Raw genomic sequence first — 14,822 nt, forward strand, 5'->3', positions numbered from 1 at the left:
AGGGTAATTTTATAGCTGATGTAAGTTGTCCTTGTCATTCCATGTCGCTAAGAAGATCTGAATAAATCCTCATCATTGATAGGAATCTGAAGTGTTTCTTTTGTGAGACCATATAGAACTATACGTATACATATAAATATATTCATTCATAGCATAAACCCACTACTTATATGCATAAAGAAAATCTGAAAATGCATGCAATGAGCAGTGAAATTGCTCATGATTTTTATTTCATTCTGATTACATATCTGTATTATCTAATTTTCTATAATGACTTTGTAGGATTTATGCACTAGCAAAACAATAAGAAGTACTTCAAATTTAAATTTAATTTAAAGGCAAATTAATTTTATGGGTGAATAACAATGCTTCTTAAGTAACAAAGTAATATAGATATATATGCTTTAAAATTATTCATATTCTTTGACCCAATCTTTGTACTTCTGGGAACTGACTCTAAAAATTATCTTTAATATACAAAAAGCTTTATGTACAAAGTTATTCATCAAAGTATTATTTATAGCCATTCAGAACTGGAAGCAATATTCATCAAATGAAATTTGGAAATGTCATTTATTAGAATACTGTGGAATAAAAGATAATGTATATCGAGGGTTTATAATAATGTGGGAAACTGCTTACGAATGAATGGAAAATTACAACTAAGTACCATTTTTATGATGAAAAATTATATGTTACATATTTAAAAAAATAAAAATATATAAGAAAGTACAGGCGATAAGTGTCAAAGATTTTTTTTTCTCCTTCTCCATGAGATTCAGCTGTAAACGATCTTCCCCTTCCTTCTATCCCAGATTCGAAAATCCCTGAATTACAGTACCCAGCCTATGTTCAAGAGCCTGCACAGAGACACAGTGTCCTGGCAGATCACCCATCCCTTGATGTCTAGCTCAGCCACTTTCAACTGGTGAAAACCATTTGTAGGGACTCAGTACTCTCTGGGAATGGAAAAAGAGAGAATGATGGGAAGAAAGAAAATAAAAGCCCTGGCCACAGGAAGCACTCTTATTCCTTCATCTCACTGGGGGTGACGGCAAGTGTATCAAGCCTGAGGTGAGGGCGAAGCTTTGGTAGATTTTCTTGGTTCGTGAGCTTGCCCCAATGAACCATCTTGCTCTAAGACCCAAGAGTATCACTGAAAAAGATATTAGGACCCTGTGGAGTGAAGAAAAAGGGTGGCAGTTTAACTGGGTTTCTCTAAGACATGTTCCTGTATCCAACTTAATTCATAAATATTTATTAAAGAAGAACTCACTGTCACTTAGTCAGTAATACTTCGTACCTGGCATGTGGTGCGCACTGTGCTAGACTGATTGTACCTGTCTTCAGTTTGAGGGGAAGTCACGCTTAAATTTAAATATCATATAATATTTAAACACTGACTAGGTATTTGATAACTTGAAGACACTCATCAACTTTTAGAAGAGTGACAATGTGAAAATATTTTGTGTGTTTTTTAAAAAGAAAGAGTCCTTTGCCTTTAGAGGTACAAACTAAGGTATTAGGAGAAACTGTGATATTTAAGGAGGAATTGGAACAGGATAAAGATGCAAACAATAAAAAAGGATTCATTTGCTGTTAATTGTAAAAGCAAGGTGGAAGAAATGGGGATTCATTACACTCTACTTTGTGCGAGTTTGGAAATTTCCATGACAAAAGATTTTTTTTTTTTTTTTGTGAACACAAAGAAAATCAGATGCCATTAAGTAAAAAGCAATTGCCCAGAAACAGGAAACATGAACAGAAATGACTATTTCTGAAAGAAAGGAACATGGAATTAGGAAAATGAATAGCAGGGAACTTGGCCTAGACTCCTAGGTGCAGGACTGCATGGAATATTCTAGAACCAAATGATGATTGGGGGGGAAAAAACAATAGTTCAAGTTAAGTGAGGTTAGTTCAGAGGTTGGACAAGTCCAGACCATTCAAGGAAGCTTTAGACCATCCAAAACAACAGGAAGCCATTAAAATTCACTCACATGATTATATGTTCATTTTGCAAAGAACACCAAGGAAGTAATGAAAAGAACAAATGGAAGGGAACAAAAGGGCAGAGTTAGAGAAGATTCCTTCTGCCCGTCTGCCTTGAACTGAAACGTTAGATTCCAGTGTTTTAACTTTGATGTCCTTTGGGCTGTATCTTTACCTATGTGTGCTACTGTAAGAAAATACCTGAGATTGAGTAATTTATAAAGAAATTACATTTATTTCTCACAGTTCTGGAGACTCAGAAGTCCAAGGTCAAGGTACCAGCAGATTTGGTGTCTAGTAAGGACCCAAGGTCTCTTATTCCAAGATGGTGCCTCCAACATTGTCCGTTGGAGGGGAAGAATGGTTTGTTTTCAGATGGTGGAAGGTGGAAAGGCAAAGAGGTACAAGGAGACCAAAATTGACCTTTTATAACAGCAATAATCCCACACATGAGAGCAGAATCCTATGACCTAATCACCTCATAAAGGCTTCAACTTTTTATATTGTACAAAAGCAATTAATTTCGACATGAGCCAGATGCAGTGGCTCATGCCTGTAATCTCAGCAGCTCAGGAAGCTGAGGCAGAAGGATCACAAATTTAAGGCCCACCTCAACATCTTAGCAAGGTGCTAAACAACTTAGTGAATCCCAGTTTTAAAATAAAAGGGCTGGGAAAGTAGCCCAGTGGTTAAGCAACACTGGGTTCAATCCCTAGTACAAAGAAAAAAAAAATACAACATGAGTTTAGAGGAGACTAAATGTTCAAACCATGGAAGACTGAAACCATATTACTGGCTCTCCTGCTCTCAGACCTTTGAAATTAGTTTAGAACTCTACCCTAGGTTCTTCTGCGTTCCCAGCCTGCCTGCCAACTCACATTGCAGATCTTGAGAATTTCCAGCCTCCAAAGTTATAACAAATCCTTCCTATTTGCTCTGTTCTTCTAGAAAATGCTGTCTAATGAAGAGATATTTTGTGATATAATTGTAAATAAAAATAGGTCTCATGTACCTCTTCTTAGTCTGTTTACACTGCTATAACAAAACACCTCAGACTAGGTAATTTATAAACAGTGGAGAGTTATTTCTTATAGTTCTGAGTTCTACGATGTCAAAGATCAAAGTGCTCTCAGGATTGGTGTCTGGTAAAGGTCCTGTCTTCACTTCATGGTGGCCAGCCTCAGTTGTTCTTTCTCCTACAGAGGACAAAGACTTCATCTTCAGAGGGCAACAGGATGGAAAAGCAAGAGAACACTCCTCTCGTTCTTTAGACCTTTCGTAAGAGCAACAATCCTATTTACGAGGGTTGTGCTTTCACGACTTGATCACTTCCCAAGGACACATCTCTTACTATGGTAGCCTTGGGGATTAGGCTTCAGCATAGATTTTGGAGGAAACATGGTCACTGTAGCCATTCTATATACTTCCACCTCATTTCCTCCAGTGGTAACATCTTAAAAAGAATAGGACTTTATCACCATCAAGATATTCATGTGAACATGACCTTCTTATCTTACTCAGGTTTCCCATTTTTCTCTTGGGTGTGTGTGTCTGAGAGTTAAGTTCTATGTGATTCTGTCATGTATAAGTCATCTGTGCATTTATCACCTCAGTCAAGATACAAAACAATTCCATTACCCAAAGGACCTGTGTTAGTCAGTTTTCCATCACTATGACAGAGTATCTGAAAAAATTAATGTAGAAGGAGGGAGGATTTATTTTGGCTCCCAGTTCCAGAGGTTTCAGTCCATGATTGCTGGGCTCCATTATTTTGGGTCTATAGTGAGGAAGAACATTGTAGCAGAAGGATGTGGTGAAGCAAAGCTGCTCCACAGGAAGCAAAGGAAGTGAGAAAGAAAGGTTCCAGAGACAAAAGATCCCCTTCAGGACACTCCAGTAACCTGCCTCTTTCATGGATGCTCCACCCACCTCCTAATGTTTCACTGCCTCCAAATAGCACCACTAGGGGGACCAATCCTTTAACACATGAGCCTTTGGGAAACATTTCAGATACAAACTACAAGATCAGAGATGTCATTTTTCATAGACAAATTTGCTATAGCTCAATTCACAACAGCTAAGCTATGGAAACAACCTAGGTGCCCTTTAACAGATGAATGGATAAAGAAAACATTATATATATATACACACACACACACACACACACACACACACACACACACACACACAATGGAATATTACTCGGTCATAAAGAAGAATACAATTATGGCATTTTTCAGTAAATGGATGGAACTGGAGACTATCATGCTATGTGAAATAAATCTATTCCCAAAAACCAAAGGTCAAATGTTCCATCTCACATGCAGATACTAAAACACAATAAGGGGATGGGGAGGACAGAAGTTCATTGGATTAGACAAAGGGGAATGAAGGAAGGGGAAGGGGCATGGGAATAGGAAAGACAATAGAATGAATCAAACATAACTTCCTTATGTTCACACATGAATGCACAACCAGTGTTAACTCCACATCATGTACTACTGCAAGAATGGGAAGTTAATATGTCAAAATATATTCTACTTTCATGTGTATCTGAAAAGAACAAGAGAATATACTAAAAAATTGAATGAAGTTTTGTGATTAACTATGTGAGTTTCCTCCTGTCCTCTGCCTTTTACATCGTGTAAATTTATCACCAAGGGTTTCCTTCCTTCTCAAACTAGGAAACATGGGCTTCGAGATTCACAGCAGTATGCTGTACCACGGGCACATTATCACCAGGAGAGGGTACAGTCTGGATTGAACCAGACTGGCCTTGCAGCTTATGACCTTGAGTTAGCCACGCTGCTTGACTTTTCTAAGATTTGTTTCCTTTTCTGAAAAATCCAAGACAAAATAATCATTTCATGAGATCATTGTAAGAAAATATGTAAAAACAGCACAATTTGTGATACAAAATAGGCACTAATGAAAATGGGTGCTGTTACCATGGAGATGATAACCTGTGATATGATAACTCTTTTTTTTTTTTTTGTATCAGGGATTGAACTCAGAGGCACTCAACCACTGAGCCATATCCCCAGTCCCATTTTGTGTTTTTTTTTTTTTTTTTTTTTTAGAGACAGGGTCTTACTCAGTTGCTTATCACCTTAGCTTTGAACTTAGTATTGTCATGCCTCAGCCTCCTGAGCCTCTGGGATTACAGGCACACACCACCGCGCTGGGTTCAGATTACTCATAATAACTAGAATAAATCAAATAATAATTAACGGGGAAAGACATTTTTAGAAATATATATATATTTGTCAACATCAAATATCAATTTCACTCTACCCAGTAAAGAGGGTTAAACTGAGGGCTGCTAAGTTCACTGAGAAATCATAAGAGATGCAAAAAAAATAAAATCATCAATATTGTCTTTCCTAAATCTGTTACATAGAAATCCCAAGTCCAACTCATATTTTCTAAGTTAATTAGAAATCAGATAAAATCAATGTTATAGGGAAAGCACTGAAAATAAAACTAATGTGTCCAGGGCAAACAGGCTATAACCAGAGCTGCAAGAAATGGAAACCACTGAGAGCCATTTTTCTCTGTCCACTTAGGCGAAAACATTGTAAGAAGATGCTACAACACTTAACAATATGGAAGAGTGATAATTTGATGAGACCTGCCCTCAGACCTGGAGCATCTAATGAAAATGTGCAATCCTCTGTTCTGGGAGGAATTGTTCTCTGCCACCCCTCATTCTGCTCAGGCTGAGAAGATCACAGTCTCCACCCCTATCAGTGTGTGCCACAGTCGCCATGTCAGCAGGCCTGGTTGAGTCTCCAGCCAGAAAGCTTTGTTCCCACAGCAGCTCATGTCTTTATGTGCTGTCTCACCAGGGCGGGCTGGATGATGGCTTTGAACATTGCTTCAAGTCCCATAATTCCTAATAGCTTAGAGCCCTTCTCACAATATTAAGAGTAGATGATTGAATGTCCATCCAGGCAGGGCCTGCTCCTTGAAGCAACTGTCGCAAGAAGAAATCCACAACTCCATGGGGTAAGATATTTCAAGATGTTCTTAATGAGACGAATTTATAGATCTTGGTGAAGGTTGAACATGGTTTATATGGGGACTGAAGTATCAATAAATAGTATTTATATTCTTCAGTCAAATCTTGAAACAAGTAACAGGTTTATTATATGCCTTAGGTGTGGAGAAGCGACAAGTTCTGCACTACTAACTTCCAAGTTATACCCACTCATCTGCTCAGGCTCAGACAGGACAGGGCCCGTGTGGGCCTCCCGGAAGCTGGAACCATAAAGCTTGTGGTATGGAATAAGACAGCAGAAGCCTATGGGTTGCTCAAGCCCCCAAAAGCAGGGCGTAGGAAGGACATGGACTTTGTATTCCCAAGTCCTCATTTAGGTCTCCAAAATGCTAAGAATCAGCCCTCCTCTGTGTGGGAAGCAGAAAGTGGCCACGGTGGGTAGCTGATGAACCTGGGTCTAGGAGCAGGAAAGCCCAGGAGGGAGGGACAGCTTCTTGCCTCTAACGACCCATCCCGGTCTTCCCCTTCCTCAGTGCCACTGGTGATTTGGGTCAGATATGGGACTGCCCAGCACATGGTAGTATAGTGAGCAACATCCCTCGCTTCTGTCCCCTAGCTATCAGTAGCACATGCCCCCACGTTGTCACAATCCAAAATGTCTCCAGATACTTCCAAACGTCCCCTTGTTGACGAGGGAGAAATAGCCCTAGGTTGAGCACACTTGCTTAGACTTCAGTTCTATTTGCTGTATTGGTTCACTCTGAATGGTTCTGTGGAGTGCACTGTGTACCAGACTTTAGAGAATAAAAGTGATGAAGATCTAGTTTTGTCCTTAAGGAGCTTGTGCCTAGTGCATTTACAGTGACATGTCTGAGGAGGTACTTGGTGGTGCACACAAATGCCTATTATTCCCCAGCAATGGCCTGATTCAAAGAAAATCCAGTTTGCCCATGTGGACATAGATCTGTCATTTCTTCTTTAAAGAACTGCATCCTAAGGAGACAGGTATCTCTCTATAGGTCCTTCAGTTTCTGTTCCCAGAATGACCAGTACCCAGGCTTGACATTAGAGCATGTGCCTGTAGCCCATGGAAAGTTGTTGTTTTCCGGAGTAATGGGGCTCTTCCACCCTGTCTCCATGGCACCGGGGAGATCAAAGGCATATATTTCACAACAAATATTAAGGCCTGAACAGCTTAATCTTGACAGAAGGCAGAGTCTCGGGGGAAAATGTGGAATTTAAACAAAAATCACTCACTAATGACCTTACTCGGTATTTCTGAATTTTACATACCAAATAGAATATGCCATTCACTGATATGATTGTTATACTTAGCAGATCATGTCAAAGAGTCATTTTTTTTTTTTTTTTTGTAGAAGTAGCATTTCATTTCCACTATCTCAGCTTCATGGCAAGATGGTGGTGGCCTAAATGTTGGCCCGGTAAAGGAAACATTTTCTACGGGATCTTTTCTATAACGGTGTCAGATATCTGGGACACAAAATGATGGTGAGATTTGGGGCTGACTTTTTAAAAAATGACCTCAGTGGAACAAGAAGGAAAATAATGTCTTTTTATACTAGTAGCTCTCACATTTTCTAGGGCACAGGCCATTTTCATGAAGGATGCTTTTGAGCCTTCCTGCTTTATAGTGCACAGAAACATCACCAGGAAAAATGGGAATGTGGTTCTTGGATTTAATAGGATGCTGAATTAGGGAGAGGGCTGGAGAAGAGACAGCAGGAGTCAGAGCACATTCGTTCTAGATGCAGACTCACTTTTTGTCTGTGAGACGATCTTTGATGTCATTTTCCTTTAATTTTATTAAGGCTTAACAATGAGATTCTCTCTCTGAGTCTGAGTTTCCTTACTTTAAAATAAAGGGTTTAGGCGAGATTCAAGTTCCCTAAGAATTCTCACCACCTAGGTTCTGGAAGATCTATCATAATCCACTGAACATGTAGAATTTTACACACACACACACACACACACACACACACACACATACATACACCTGCACACACACTCGCTCAGCATACATGTGCACACAGGCCTGAGATACCCAAACTGGGTAAATCTGCAAAGAAACACTAAAGAGAGGGCATCACTGTTTTGAAAAGAAAAGACAGAACTAGAGTGAATAGAATAAATATTTCAAATTTCAAGCTCTCAGAGACTTAATATCATGGTGCAGTTGGTATAAAATGATAACAAAAATTATTCCTGGCTAATGATAGTGAATCTTTCTTGGAAATACCATTTGATATTTTGTTTGATGGGACAATTCTGGAATTTAAAATGTTCTTCAGTATTGAGTAAAACATTTTCAAGTAATGATAGATTTTTCTTGATTAAGGATAGGAGACTGGTGAATTGCTATTGGAGAAAAAAATATTAGCACTGTGGTTTCATTTGTGATATGAATGATTCTCCTTTGACTGTTGATATTCTGTAATATTCTCTTGAGTACTCTTCATTAATGTTCTGCAGTGTGTCTGGGGAACAGTGGCACTAAGCCTGGATGCTTCTTTTCCCGTGTAATAAAAAGGCACAAAAGGAACAAAAAAGAGTTCATTGCTTTTCCATGAATGTCTAAGAAGAGATTCTGAGAGATACCATGTTGGGTGCAGAGCAGGCTGAACTGTGTTGTCTGCAGGGCAGGCTGAACAGATGCTGGCTGCAAGATAGCCCACACACTCAAACCCCCCTCTATCTGGTCCTCTATCACCTGTTTGTGTCAAGTCCCGCTCAAGGCTGAGCACTCAACCCCACTTGGGCCAACAAGGCAGCATGCAGACCCAGAGGCCCCATTAGATATGGGCTATAAAAACTCCCTCCTGTCAGGCCCCTCTCTCTCTTGCTCTTTCTCTCTTGCTCTTTCTCTCTTGCTCTCTCTCTCTTGCTCTTTATCTTTCTTGCGAGCGCTCTCTGTCTCTGTCTTGCTCTTGCTCTCTCCCTGTTCATCTCTTCTCTTCTCTCTCTCTCTCTCTCTCTCTCTCTCTCTCTCTCTTCCTTCCTTCTTTTCTCTTTGTTGCACTGCTGCAATAAAGATCTTTTGGTCGCTCCGAGTGTTGTGGTCACTTTCCTTTCATACCACATACTGGACTAATGCATTTACTTTGCAGTCAAGACTAGGTCTGACTTATTTTTTGAGACTTTGTTTAATTTTGAACCCCCGGCTCTGGTTAATCACTGACAATTTTTCCTATAATTATAATCTGTTGAAATTTCAGACACACAAGAAGCTGTAAACTTCTTTTAAGTCCTGTTGGTAGAGTACATGTTATTCAGACAGTTTAAAAATCCACCAAGAGTGAAAAATGTGGAGGAGAGGAAATTGACCAGACCCTGGGAGTGAGAACGTTATCGGGATCAATCCAGAGGCCAAGACAGCATCCCTGGAACATACAGGCTACTCATGCTCCAGCCTGCACCCAGGCGATCCCAGGCACAGCCTTGGAATCTTTTGCAAGCCAGGCAGCCATGACCACTCAATTATCCTGGGCACTAGAGAGGAAACCTATTTCCCATTTTGGGGGACAGGATTTATGAGATTAAAAGGCAAGAAATCATGGACAGCTGAATCAAAAATATTTCTGAATACTCACCAGGCAGGTGGCCTAGAAGGTCTGATCTGAAAGATGCCTGAGACATAAATTTTACAAATGAGGAAGCTAAGTTTCAGAAGGCTGTTCCCTGACAAACACCAATATAATTGATGACAACCATAAATAGCATGTTTCAATGGCATCACCATGAACACTGTCCCACCCATCAATCAGAAGCATGCATCTGCATTTTAAAATATGCCCATAATTGCTTATTATTCAAGTTTACTGTTAGAAAAGCACTCTTGGTCCTATATACTGTGAGTAATTGAGTCTCTACTATATATTGTTAAATGATTTGCATGATCTGGACCCCAAGGCCCTAGCATGACAGTTCCCTCTTTTCTCATTACTGGCTATTCACAGCATCCAAAGACACGACAGAGGCCTCAACTATGATGCCCTGGATCACTGCCAGGCCCCAGGCATTGAAGCCATACTTGCTGCAATTCTCTTTGGCTAAGAGGCACATGTTAAAATGGATACAAGGATCCCAAAGCAATTGCCTTGTAGGACACTTAAACAAAGGCGACTGAACACAAGGTGGACAAGGGAATGCTTTCAAGAACCTTGAAATTGAATTTGGAGTCACTAATACAGCTGGGAAATGATAGTGCTGAATGTCTCAAGGTCACTTGCCACAGAGAAGGGGGCCTTATTTCAAAGAAATTGCCCTGTCTTCCAAGATAAAAAGGAGACATGTATACAGCAAAAAGAAAGAGCAGCTGCTACAGAGCACTACCCAGGGAGAGCTGCAAAACAAATCATCAGTGGGAGAGGGAGTGAGGGACATCACAAATTTCTTCCCTCATTGGGCAAGAAGAGCTCTCTCTCTCTCTCTTTTAATTCACGGGAGAAAAAATAGGCTGGCTCCAAGTGGCCATGCAGTCCCAGTAGGAACATTTACATTTATAGGAAAAGTGGCAGGATAACATAATTTTCTCCACGGTGCCTAGGTCTATGTGTCCTTTTCACTTGCAGCTGGATCATGAAGGCAGAAACCTGTTTGGAATCATCTTGGACCACACAGTTCTCACATTCAGTTCATACGCCCAGAAGTATCTTCTATATATGGACCAGATCTCCAGAAGATTCCTGGAGATAAGGTTAATAGATTGAAATCTCTCTTTTCTCTGGAGATGGGGAGATATTATGGAATTCAGTTTTTCTCTGATCCTTTCCTCTAGGACTTTAAATTTCACATTTCAGGTTGTCTCTGATCCCTTTTGAGTTGATGGGTGGTGTAGGGTGGGAGATATGAATCCAGATTTGAATTTGCATATGGATACCTAATTGCTCCAGCACAATTTGCTGAAAAGACAGTCCTTTCTCCACCAAACTACCTCTTTGACTTTGAAAAGAATTAGTTAACCCAGATATGTGCCTGGCTATTTCCAGACTTTCCATCCTGTTCTACTGGTCTGTATGTCTGTCCTTTTGCTATTACTGCACAAGCTTGAAACTGTGCCTGTTTTAGTAACCTTTTTTTTTTTTTTTTTTTTTTTTTTGCCACTGTGACCAAAAGATGTGACAAGAACAATTTTAAAGAATGAAAAGTTTATTTTGGGCTTACCGTTTCAGAGGTTCAGTCCATGGTTAGCTGACTCCATTTCTTTGAGCCTGAGATGAATGAGGCAGAACACCATGGAGGAGGGGTGTGAAGGAGGAAAGCAACTCAGGCAGCAAGGAGGCAGAGAGAGAGCTCACCAGGGACAAAATATAACCCCCATATGCATGCCCTCAGTAGCCCACCTCCTCCAGCCACATCCTACCCGCCTATAGTTACCTTCCAGTTAATCCCTGTCAATGGATTAAAGCATTGATTAAGTTAAGGCTCTCCTACCATGAACTTTTCACCTTTAAACATTCTTACAGTATCTTACACATGAGTTTTGCAGAGACATCTCATAACTAAATCACAGTAGAACCTTTCTAGAAAATTTTGAAGTCAAGAGATATGAGTCCTTTTCCAAATTGTTTTCTTATATAGTTCTCTTGCCTTGCCATTTACATTTTAGAATCCGCTTATCTATTTATGTACACACACACACACACACAAACACACACACACACATACACACACACCCTGCTGGATATTTAAATTAAAATAGGATCAAATTTATATCTCTGTGTTATTGTTTTAAGGTTAACTGCCTCATGAGCTTATATTGATACTTATATGTAATTCAAATTCAAGGCTATAAAGTTTTTAACTTAACTTCTTCTCTGTGACACCTGAGTCTCCCTTCTTCCATAACAAATGCCCTGGTTCTCCAGGACACTGAGGATGATAGAGTTGAATAATCCACAATTACTTATTTACTTTATCCCACATTGCACACATAGTCTCTGCCCGGTATACTCATATTATCACCGCCAATGTAAAGACTAATAATGTTTAAAAGCTCTTTTTGCATCTTTGTTCTCCCTCTGTTACAATTGTATGATATCTACATTGTCTGAACATATAATTGTTGTATAATAAATGCTCTCCCTTAATTAAGATTCTTTTTTTCTCAAAGGCACACTTCAATCCATTTATTCAACGTAGTTATATTCCGCCTCCTTCAAAGATGACTTGAAGCTGCCTTGAAAGGGGGAAAACACAGATAGATGAGAAAAAAACAAGGAGGCAAATATTCTAATCATAGTTTAAATATGTGTTGTGATTAAACACAATATTTGGCTCCATGCATCCCAACAGTCTAGTAGAAGATTGAAATGTGACAAGTTACATAAACCATGTTGTTTAAAGACACTTTTTAAATTTGTATTTGCTTTTTTCCTTAAGTCCATCTACAGAAAACATTTTTCATGTTATATCTATAAAAGGCAAAATTTAAGATTCATAATAGCAGTCTCAAAAGGGACTCAAAGAAATGCAAAGTGAAATTAATAGAAAAAAATCCAACACATAAAACTAAAGTACAAATCAATAAACTTGAGAGATGTTTTAGGGAAAGGCTACTTATTCTGTTTTTAAATACCTTGTTAAGTTAGAAATATAGTTGTTTCTATCTACATATATTTTGTATTATCTATTATAATTTACATATTGATTTTAATATGTAAAATATATACTGTATATGCATACATATTTTTTGCTTATCTAATTAGGAAGAATTCCCTGGCCAAAATATTATTTTCTAGAGCCCTAGCTGATTCTTTGAACCAAGAGAAGGCAATTATAATCAGCCACTCCTTAAAGCCGCCCAGACTCCTCTGCTACCATGCTTATGCCATGTGAAAGCAAAGTTGGCATCAAGTTCAGGAGCAAGACGGAGAAGACATCAACTGCGGATAGAACCACATGGGAAGAAGGAGTGAACGGATGAGGACCTCTGAAGTAGACATGTGACTAGTGGAGGGCCAGTGAGAAAGGAGTCTTGGTGACTCATTCAATGAGGAGAGAGGGTCATTGTGCCCTTGTCGGCTCAATGAAAAACTCTTAAAGACCTACAGGGAACAAGCGGGCCTTAGAAAATTCTGAATTGTTAAGGGGAGGGTGGCTTCATGGACAGTAGATAGTATGATTATAGGAAAGGCATTCTGAATGGGAACAGGATATCGATAATATAGATAGGTGAAGCAAAAATAAAAGTTTCCTGTATTCTCTATAGAGCTAAAATTGTATTTGATAAAAAGTTGATTGCCAGAATATTCTGTGTGTTAAACCTGTGCTTCATGACCTTGTTTTATGAACACCATTTAGTTACTCTTTGTCTGGGAAGGGGTCCACAGGTCCATTACCAGATAACTACATTTTGTTAACCAGTTAAGGGCTGATGGGCTCGCTCACAAAACCTTGAGTTTACACAGAATGGAGAATCTCACATTTTTATGCCAATTTCTTGACTTATCTCTTGTTACTCCTTATTTCATTTCAGGACTTTGAAGTCATTTTGACCTCTTAATACCTTCAGGGTCACAAGTGACCTGAAACATTCTTCACTGCACAGGGAATTGAGTGGGAACTCTTGATAGGTCTTTGGTCAATCATTTAAGAAAATACATTTCATTTAAGACATTCCTGGAAATTTTTCATCTTACTTAATTATTCTGTGTACCCTTTTGCTTCCCACACACGACATAGAGACATAGAGGTTAATGTGAAAGGAGCACATCAATTTACTAAAGAAATCAAGTTGTGTTACCAATAGGTATAAGGGTTAAGTTTATTATTAACACTAATTTCTTATGTTCTTTCCTTATGACTCCTAAGTAATAAATTATTTACATTCATGTATTATTGAAATTTCATGTGAATAATAACAAAAGTCCCTCACTGGTAGATTCCTTACCAGCAGGAAATCAGGGTTTCACTTGAAAAGCCTAGAAGAGACATTTTCAGAGTAATTCAAGATAGATAGAAAATTTAGTATATTGGAAAAAAACAGTAGACTTGGAACCACATGCATGCTTTAATCTTAGGTCTGGACCCTACAGCTTCCATAATATTGGATAAGTCATTGAATATCTTTTGACCTCGATTTCCCCAATTTTAAAAATTGATTTAATAATTACCTCATAGGATTATGGCCATGATGGGATGAAAAAATGTTTGACAAAGTCCTTGGTAAATGGGAGGGTATTCTGTACCTGTAACCAGTCTCTCTGTGTGTGTGTGTGTGTGTGTGTGTGTGTGTGTGTGTGTGTGTGTGCGCGCGCACCTATTTATAAAACTCTGGGTCTGCTTTGTTTGCTCACAAATTCACTTCATGCTGTTCTGGGCTGGGGCCTGCCTTCCTGCTGCCATGTTTCCACAAACAGCTGTCATTCCTCCCACCTGGTGAGAATGATTGGCTTGGGGATGACCCTTCTAAGCCCTGCAGGGAGATGGAGCCAGGGAGCTGCGTGCAGAGTGAGAGACGCCCAGGCCTTGACAGTTTCTAACTCCTAAGGACAACAGCAAGCCCGGCAGCTCTTCCTTTCATCTTCAGGACAAGACATTGGCTGCTTTAAGATTACAGATGCTATTGATGTGGGTAGGAGCAGAAGTGACCTTACATACTAATATATTTTCATCAGCTTTTAAAAGAAATCCCTCCATCCACAGCCTCCTCTTCCTCTTATACCCGATGGTTACGTACCAAACATGCCATTAAAGAATAATTTTTTCTTTTTGCTGACAAACAAAATCAGATGCTAATCAATAGGAATTCAGTTGGCAGAGATGTTTTGCTCATCAGTGAAATTACATCTGGATCTTGTTGGATTGATGG

This window comes from Spermophilus citellus (genome assembly GCF_964194105.1).
Source record: "Spermophilus citellus genome assembly, chromosome: 11".
NCBI lineage: Eukaryota > Metazoa > Chordata > Mammalia > Rodentia > Sciuridae > Spermophilus > Spermophilus citellus.